This window comes from Bombus impatiens, unplaced genomic scaffold (assembly GCF_000188095.3).
Source record: "Bombus impatiens unplaced genomic scaffold, BIMP_2.2 scf_0637, whole genome shotgun sequence".
Taxonomy (NCBI): domain Eukaryota; kingdom Metazoa; phylum Arthropoda; class Insecta; order Hymenoptera; family Apidae; genus Bombus; species Bombus impatiens.
The window spans coordinates 268,375-276,345 of record NT_177056.1 but is presented as its reverse complement, the minus strand read 5'-3'; the positions used below and the strand labels follow the sequence as shown (position 1 = coordinate 276,345).

At 39.2% G+C, this 7,971-nt stretch overlaps 1 protein-coding gene and 1 pseudogene across 1 annotated transcript in view; both read right to left on the bottom strand.

The window, feature by feature from the left end:
* LOC100745429 (polypyrimidine tract-binding protein 2) overlaps window positions 1-372 on the bottom strand; it is a 423,740-nt gene extending 423,368 nt beyond the window's left edge. Inside the window, exon 1 of the mRNA XM_033322433.1 lies at window positions 6-372. The gene's annotated coding sequence lies outside the window, so the exon portion shown is untranslated. The remainder of the gene's footprint in view (window positions 1-5) is intronic.
* Window positions 373-2,521: 2,149 nt separating this feature from the next.
* LOC105681177 lies at window positions 2,522-6,245 on the bottom strand (annotated as a pseudogene).
* Between the last annotated feature and the right edge of the window lie 1,726 nt (window positions 6,246-7,971).

Sequence of the window (7,971 nt, the reverse complement as noted above, 5' to 3'; positions counted from 1 at the left end):
GCGAAAAATATCGCCGTCCGACCCGGCGCGATGTAAACTCGCGGCTGAGAACGCGTGCACAAGCTCAGGCACACTATCAACGATCGAGTATCTCTCTCTCGCGCGGCTCGCGTATACGTTACGTGTCCCTGTCGCTTGTAACCTTTGTTTCCTAACGTCTACCCGCAATGTCTCTGTTTGTTCCTTTCTCCCCTCTCCTTTTGCTGTCTGGTCGACCCGAGGGGATTCGCCTGTCCCTCGAGACTCACTGTTTTTCCGTCCTCCGACGAAAAATGTAGCAGAACGTAAACGCCGCACCCGAACGCTACTGCACTCGTCGCCGTCACCGCCTCGATCGACGTGAACGTTCGAAACGATGCGAATCACGAGCTCTCATGCGGACACACACGCGGACCCGTCCACCACGTACACAGAGAAACGCGAATCTCGGCGAAGAATCGCCGGTTCAGGGGAGAGAAAAAGGAGTCTGAGGAGAACACAGATCGTACACACGACTCACGCACGCCGAATCGTCGTCACGAGCGACAGGAGACACGCGCTGCCACTTTTGGGCCGTGGCATTTCGCGAGACAGATGCACTCTGTGCTGCATCCAGTTGCGCACGATGCTGACACCTGGTGGCGATTTCAAGCGACAAACGACAAATGACACGGGTATATTAGTTGTACCGGCGAATGATTACCGACTGATTTTATGTACGAACGTGCCTTGTCTGTTCTTACATGACATCACATGTTCTGTAATACCGACTATTCGAAAGTTTTATAACGCCCTCTACAACGTATAATGTCGCGTCGAGTATAATTAGTCCGTTTGAACACGTTCCGTTCATTTAAACAAAACTTTAGTTAGCGCTCAATTAAATAAAGTTCTGGTGATCGAATTCGTCCATTTGAACGTAAAGTACCGTTATGTAAAACCGTAAACGAGAAATCGTAAGTACTAAAGAGAATTAGTAACATCTTACTTATTACTTGAATTACTTGTCCCGCCAATTAACCCCACTACTCCTTCTTTTCTTCTTAACCTCGCTACAATTAAATACCATAGACGTAATGTCCCCCTTTTGTTGAATAAAACAACATCGGTAATTAAATTACTAATTGAAATAAAACGATAATCATAAATGTAAATGTTAAACATAACTTTAACCTTATCTATCCTGGGCTACCCTACCTTAACTAACTGTCTTAAACATTTTATACTATTCATTTATAACAATTAAATTATTAGTTTATTTTCATAACATTTCTAAACGTTGTCTATTATATTTAATAATTTATTAATTGTGTACGAATACACTAGACACCAACTGCTGGACAATAGACGGGGTTCGATTTCTCGTCTACGTTTCGTGTAATAGATGCAACCAGATCGAAGGCAATGGGATCTTATCGTCTATTCGGTTGTTCTACGATTGGTGAGTCGCATGGTTTGGAATTTTTGGTGATGGGCTATTTAAGTATGTACATTTGAGTTGAAATGCGAAATGAACTATCACGATTTTTACCACAGTCGCGCGCGGTACGACGACTATTGATAATTATCTTTCGTTGATTTTACCGAAAGATATTTGAAAGATACGTGCAATTAACGAACTGTAATGGGTTCCTACTTCATTATCAAATAGTTGCACAATACATCTTCTGTTCCTAATATATAATAGCGTAGGTTGCTCTTTCCATTATAATTTGTCTGTTGGGTTATCGATAAATTGCACTGCGAGTTTCCGAGTCATACATCCTATATACTTGATAGCATATAATTAATAGAATTGATTTGAGAATACGAAGATTAATTCTGACATATTATTATGAATAATGAAAATCAGAAGTATGTAATGAAATTCGTAAAAATCTGTAATTGTTCTAACGACTCGATGACGAGATAAGATGTCGAAGCTTAAGCGACTGAAATGTCCCTGCTTTACTATATACCACACACAATCGATACCCTTACCGCAAGAAATATCTAGGCAAATGCGTTCAACCTTCTACCATCTTCTAACATCCCTATAAGGTTGTTTATTCGTTCTCTGTTCTCGATGTTCGATTCTCGGATTTGTCTTCGACCAAGAGCCATTTCTCCGTCGTTCTTTATCCGTTTTAACACACAAATAGAGGTTAATGAAACATCGTAGTACAAGTGTATTAATATAACTAACGCATACTTGTTTCCTGTTACTGGCATCATGAACTATCACGCGAACTCTTGCCTTCATACCTTCCTGATCATGTGTGGCCGAATGTTTCGAAGTTCGCGTGGTTACTAGTATTACCACCATAGAGTTCGTATACTAACTGGAAGACAGTTCGTAAAACATTGGTTTCTATAACGCTTGTGCAGGTATACTCTCTTTACGTTTATATGTATAGCTTTACATGTATTAGGAACACATGACGTCTATTTTGTTTCTGACTCTTTGAACTTTGTTTATGTTTGTATAAAAGAGGTGAATTATTTCAAGGAAAATAATAAATAATAAAATATCAAGTAATAGAACCCAGAATGACAAGTTCGAAGTTCCACGTTTTCTTATAGAACTACTAATAACTCCCAATAATACTCTATTACTGAACAACGCTTTTAAAATTTTTAAAGAATCTAAGAAACTAAAGGATTAACTATCAACAAATAAAATATCCATATCAATGTGAAATTGTTATATATAAACGCACACTTCCCTGAAAGCTCAGTTGCGTTCCAAAGAATTTTTGCGCATATATGATCTCCTGATGTCTTGCAAACTGTGTTTCGAATCAAATGGCTGCCAATGTCACAGTCAATCATGAACCTGCAACGAGGCGACTTTATAAAACTGCTGATTTCCCTATATCAAGAGTTTCGATAAGTTTTATATCGTGAAGGAATATGTTAAATAATAAACATAGAAAAGACACATTGCATTGATATCTAAAGCCAAATTAAATTAAAGTCTGTTTAATGCATATTTATCTTAACCGCTAACGTTTGCACGACTGTCGCATGGACATTCAATGGCGGGCACTTTAAAAATGCTTCGAAGGCCCACGAACATTTTGTTTCCATCTCTGTAGCTTCCAGGACTATAAAAGCGACACAGAGGCACTATCGAGAAATATCCGTTGCCATTGCTCCTCTCTCGTTTGCGTTCCTGATTCTTTAGCCGTTTCTGTTTCTTTCAAAGTCACTGAAGCGGCAAATCCTTCTACCCTCCGGGAGCTTAAGGGCGGATACTCGGGTGGATTCAGATCCGCGCGTTTGATACATTCCTGATCCTCCTGGAATCATCTTCAGAAACAAACTCAACTTCGACAAACTCTCCGCTTCAGAGAAACCAAGTCGATCGCATCGACCGCGTCTGAACGCTCGAACTACAATGCTATTAATGACTCGAATTTCTTCCGATTTATGTATCGTATATATTAGAATTTTCTTACCACACGGTATTTTAGTCTCCAAAAATTGTTAATGCTTCGTTGTCATACTGCTCAAATTAACAGTTACTTATATATTTGAAAATATACTCGACGAATTTAACGAATTCTTTGAAAAGATATTTAACTTGGCACAATCGATATCCATCCATGCATACCTTGAATAAATATTTATATTTCACTGAATATATTATTCTATTGTATAATAATTTACTGACCAATAACGTTAGTGAATAAAGAAACAACAAATTGTAGGTTATAGATTTATGCTGCAGAATTTTACAATTGTACCTCGGATATATATATAGAATCCTTAAAACTTTATCATGCTTTTGCCCAATCTGTCATTGTTATACGATAGAATTTATTTATTGACTCTTAGATGTATGAGTTAAGATCTAATATAGTAATATTAGTTCAGTTGCGCGAGACAATCTACATTAGTAGAACAATAACTACAAAGTTTTCATAAGATCTAGATTGTCAACCGAATCACGTACAAACCAAAAGTAAGGGAACATTGCCACTAATTTCCAAGGAAGGAAATGCTCGAAGGACATATAAGGTTTCACAGGGGATGAGTCGACTTTACACGTTGCTATGCTATCCTGGTCGAAGGTGTTTCGTATTACACGTGCCTGTAAGCTTGAAACACCCTGGACAACATCGAAAGCGGTTCCATCAAGCCTGTTTCGAGGAAACGCTCGTGGATAGAGCGTCCCGTTAATAATTTGATGCCTATGCCCATGTAAAATTAGCATATTAATAAGAAAGACGGCGACAGCGGTCAGGATAGCAGGATGAAATGGCAGGAGGATCATCGTCGTGGCTCCTCCTTCCAGTTACGAGGATCCTTCGTGGCTCTTCTCCTTATCTGTGTTCCTAGTGATCGAGTCTCCGCATTTAGAACTCAATGAAGCGGATCTAATTGCGGTTATTACGACGATACCTGGACGTTTCGTCCATACAGTCTTCAAAGATTTATACAATCGGTTTTTTATACTTGAACACGCTAATTTAAAAGTCATTCCTTATGGACTTGGATATACTTGACAACTTGAATTAAGAATAAAATTGTTATTTAATAATAGTTATTTTATTAGTATCGGTATTAGAACTTTTGGTACTTTGAACAATCGTACAGATTTTGTCGAAGAAAAGTTATTTAATCGAACTAATGGATTGTCTTACAGCTACGTAGATGATCCTTTTGATTCTACAATTCTTCTTGATCACATACAACGTATTCGATAAATGCGATACATACGAACTTTTTCTAGCGGACAGATGACATTTGCTATTATTATTAACTTTTATTGTAAGAACGATGAACGTGAGAACAGGCAGGCGCGTTTTAAAGAAACTCAAATGCCAACCTGTTTCCGGGGCGAAACTCCGAGGCCACCATGATCTCCTGTTAACAGAGATATCACTTTTCATTTTTTTCATATCTCATCGTGGACTTTTTCGGTGGTTTGGGGTCAAGAAGCCAATCCACCCACCACCTTCTCTCTTTCCTCCATTCCACGAGAGAAACGCAAATTCCTTACCTTAAACTCCTCTTTGAATATCTACAAATTATTTACACGACGCTTGACCTAGAAAAAAGATTCCTATTACGTACAACGATGAATGTTTGAAATTAGCATTGTTAATTCTTATTTATTTTCGCAATAAAAAAAGGCGAATTTCGGAAAGGATTTTGTACGCGATGAAAATCGTTAGGTGTACAACGTCCTTGTTCTCATGGACATTCGGAAAAAGTGAAGAAACAGAGAGGGCTAGACGTTAGGGTCAAACACCTGATTATCTCTCGTTGTATTCACGTGTCCCGTTCGATGGAAACGAGTTGTTCTGTGAATTCCTGTGACCCTGCTACCAACCGTATCGTGATTTGCTCTTGATGCTGCCTTTTCTCCCTTTCTTTTCACCGTTCACGTGGCCACAACGTGAAAACACCCAATCACGATACTCGAGACAATAGCTGCGAAACATGGACTCCTGGTTCTGGATGTATCGAGAACGATTCGACTTTCTCCTGAATTCTGGTATCTCCAAACCCTTCAACGGAACAGTTCGATGAAACTGTAACGGCTCTTTTAAGCGATTTAACCTATTACGATGTAGCCTTTACAAGACCGTTCGACTATTTCTTATATCCCCGGGAGATATATTAGTTACCTGGTCGATAAGACAATATTTGGTTATATGAAAATTGCGTTCGACGCGATTATAGAAATTTGTAAATTACATCCGTACATTGGCTTTCATATAGATGTTGTAAGTAGTTATTACAACGAGAAAATCGATTGAAATAGATGCGTCGAGAGTGGAGATGTAGCCAGGAAGGAAGACGCACGAGTGACATGACGTGAACAGAAGCGTATTTGGTGCCATATTACATGCGCAGTGTAAACAACTCCGTTACATCGACATAGCAGGAAAATAAGGCGGACGAAGAGGTACCCTGGCGGGAAACCGGCGAACCAGAGGCACATATCGGCGCGAAGCAGACCAAGAGCCTTTAAATATCCTCTGAAGAGTCATACAAGCTACCGTCATCCGTCTTTCAGTCGGTTTTACGTCTCAATTTTAAGTACCTTACATTTCAACGTTCATCAGAGTTACGACTCGGTGAAAATTCTCCTATACTTGCTTCAACGAATTTGATATTCTTTTATTTTTGCTTCGACAAAATTTACTGTATTGCGACTACGTTGATAAAGGAAGAATAATAATTGGCAGACGCGATTCTAGGTGAGGTAGAAATTGATAAAAAGTTATTTATGCTATATTAGAGAGACTTTACGAAAGACCAGGAGTATCGTTGTGTGGTAGATTCACCGTTTGCGATATGTAACCATAGATAGGCGAATTCATATCTTTCATATATCGTAAGATAGGAAAACAGGATGCTCAAGAGCTTCAGATTATGGTGTACTCGTCATATTTTCATGGAGTTTGGTATCTCACCATGGCAACACCCTAGCGGCCATCGCGAGCCGGCAATTACGAGTACGTGCTATTGAAATACCATTACGTAGAAGATATCATTGGGCGTGTCTGAAGGAAAATTGTATTTGTAGATACTTATCTCTATATACGAGTACAATAATGGATTGTACGAGTACGCATTGGAAATTATATCCTTAATTCGTGATTACTTTGCACGTTCGAAGAATTTCTTTATCGTAATTACGCGATACTTGATAAGAAGAATTTTGTTAATAAGAACATTTAATAAGAATCACAGAAAAACGAACAATTTCGTATATTAAAAAGAAATAAATCGTTTTTCTACGTTTGTTACGTTAACGTATCTTTTAGCTGAAAAAAAATTATGGATTTTACGCAGTATGATGTTTCTTAATAACAGCAGGATATCGTCTGAGGTAGCAGAGTCCTTCAAAACGTACATGATTCGAGAATCTTATATTCGCCTTGCAACATCTGATGAGATCCTGTTCAAAATGCGTAGATGTGCCTCGTTGAAGAAAAAGCGTAAGGGAATGAATATATATGGGACGAAACAACGTTTCAGTATTTCGACTAAAACAACAGCGAAGCGAGGAAAAAGATGGGAGATATTTCAACTTTGATACTTAACACTTGGAAGTTGGTAAGCTCTCTAGATTCTTGAAAAACAAAGTGCACGTTTATTTTCAAAATGTTATACATACGTGTAGTAACAATTGCACAAAATTATATCAATCGTTTAATTACACGAAACATGTAAAATGTTAAGATACAAATAATCGTATAAAATATTAGGAAACCGGATGACCGGAGATTATGTAAGTCTATCTTTTCCAATTAACGAATCGAACCACGCTGAGCTCCACCTTCCTTCCTCGTAAATCACTTTACTCATTGCGAATGAAGCGCACTCGGCCCATCCACGGCTAATTTCTCCGCGTGTCCCATCACTTCAAAAACCTACCAACAGAAACACTAAAAATCACGCACGCAGTATTTCAAGGAGAATTCTCGGCGAGGACGATTCTTACGATCTCTCGCAACCCCTGCAGCCCTTAGATGTCCGGAATATCTGCAAAATCACATTTTTCCAGCTTGGAAATATTTTCGATTTTGATATCGTTAATATCTAAATACGAATCGATCAGTGTTCGATATTCTGTACGATGATTCGTATATTTAAATCGTAAGATGCTTAGAAACGCATGCGACATTATAAAGGAATACCCATCTCAAGATGAAAAATCTCACTTCTTCGATTTATCTCCGATCGAATGAACCATTTCACTTGTACTTATGACCGTAAAAACCCGTTTTCCCCCGCTACAAGCCACAAGCCACGAGCCACAAGCCACGAGCTACACAGCCGATATAACATATCCTTAAGAGTATTTGGTGGGGATAGTTTCTTCGGCCCTAGGCGGCCCTTCGGTGGGACCAGGAGGTGTACCAACACGGGCGGAGAGTTTCCAAGGCCAAACGAGCTCCATCCAAGTGCTGCGATCCTGCTGAAAATGCGTGGGCGCGGTCTCCCCGAGGGCTGGCCTCGGCCAACGAAGGTCGCACCCTTTTTCGACTG